The 1,641-nt window shown below is 31.3% G+C and overlaps 1 long non-coding RNA gene across 1 annotated transcript; it reads left to right on the forward strand.

Moving 5' to 3' along the window:
- Positions 1 to 399: 399 nt before the first annotated feature.
- Positions 400 to 817, forward strand: LOC121128570 (uncharacterized). Its single transcript, XR_005868200.2, has 2 exons — positions 400 to 505; positions 564 to 817. It is a non-coding gene; the product is annotated as an uncharacterized lncRNA (long non-coding RNA).
- The last annotated feature ends 824 nt before the right edge of the window (positions 818 to 1,641 follow it).

Genomic DNA, 1,641 nt, shown 5'->3' on the forward strand with positions numbered 1-1,641 from the left:
TGCTCAAAGATTTATCACAGGTAATATAACAAAGCAACTTTGTTTAAAATAACGCCTTGCACATTTTTTTACAGAAAGTATTTGTAAAGATAGGGATCCAACAGAATGCCAAATTTTTGTAAAAGAATATCCATTATATTGCTTTTCCCATCCAATCACCATCCATGTGCAGAATCCTGTGGAGTTTGTAAAGGTATACAACATTTTTCAACAAAACTCATTAATTCAGTATTTATTTTCATAGCCAAATGTAAAGACTATCTTTCTGCTTGTATGTGAGACGCTAACATACTTTGTTTTGATGGGACAGATTCTCTTTGTCCAAAAATGTGTGGCAATTGCAATGGTAAATACATAAAATACATAATTTGGAATAAAATATAATAATTTTCTATTTCAGTGTGTGAGGATCTAGTCCATTCTTCTCTTTGTCGAAAAAGCCAGGATCGTTGTAAAGAAGATCCTAATATTAGATATTCCTGCAGAAAAACATGTAAAATCTGCAGTAAGAAAAAATAATTATAAACCTATGTATGATTGACTAGTGTAATATTATTTTTCAGGTGATGATCAACTTTGTAATGATGCAATGCCAGACGTTTCATTAAGTTGTTCCTTGTTTGAACGATAAGGATATTGTATTCATCCAATGTATTCAGAAACAATGAAAAAAATGTGTCGTAAAACGTGCTGGTTAAAGTTACAACAATAACTTCTTTATATTCATATACCCTGGTTGTTATGCTATCCTTTGTTGTGAAAATTGTCTAAATCGTTCTGAGTGTAAATAAAACAGAAAAGTATAATTTAGCAGTTATATATGGCAGAAATATTTGCTGATTAGTGTTGAATCGGTCTTTGGACTGATTTCTAATCAATCTCCCCCCTTGCAGTTTTCTTACCGGTCCGGTCCCTTTTACCATTCAATCACCCTAAGGACTGGTTAGTTGATCCTTCATTCTTACGTTCCTAGCTATCTTTTATTTTCTTCACTTCTACCAAGAATTGAAGATTATAAATACCAAGATTAATAAAAATACAAGGTTATACCATAGCACTTTTCCAACTGATGTTTGACATCCACTACGGGTTTAAAAAGTGACGTCATAGAGAAGGGAAGAACATACTCGTATAAAATCAAAGAAAACAAAAAGTGTTATAAGTTATTTATGTAAGCAAGTTTGCATTGCCTATTTTTAAAAACCATTCGACAATCTCAATAAATCTTGACACCACACGAAGAGTTTAATTTTTGTTGGCCATTATTAAGTCAATGGGAACCATGGGAAAACGTAATTTAATGTCGTTTGGTGTAAACACAGCTTGGTGATAACAAACAGATAACTCTCCTGATTTTCCTTTCAGAGGAGTAAATTTTTTTGGGTTTTTCAACGAGACCTATCACTCATTTTGATGACATTATGGTAACATATATGAACTTTCTCTAGAAAGTCATGGCGATGATGAAAATAGAAGTGATCCAGACCTTAAAGTTTTGGAGGATGCATATTGTATAATAGAAATATATTCATTTATTAAAATATCTATGCTCTTTTCAAAACTATAATTTGTGTTGTTGTTCGTTTATATCAGATATTCTTGGTTTAGTATAAAAATTTTGGTTTTCCTATTAACTCAAAA

The sequence above is a fragment of the Lepeophtheirus salmonis genome, chromosome 13 (assembly GCF_016086655.4).
Source record: "Lepeophtheirus salmonis chromosome 13, UVic_Lsal_1.4, whole genome shotgun sequence".
Lineage (NCBI taxonomy): Eukaryota > Metazoa > Arthropoda > Copepoda > Siphonostomatoida > Caligidae > Lepeophtheirus > Lepeophtheirus salmonis.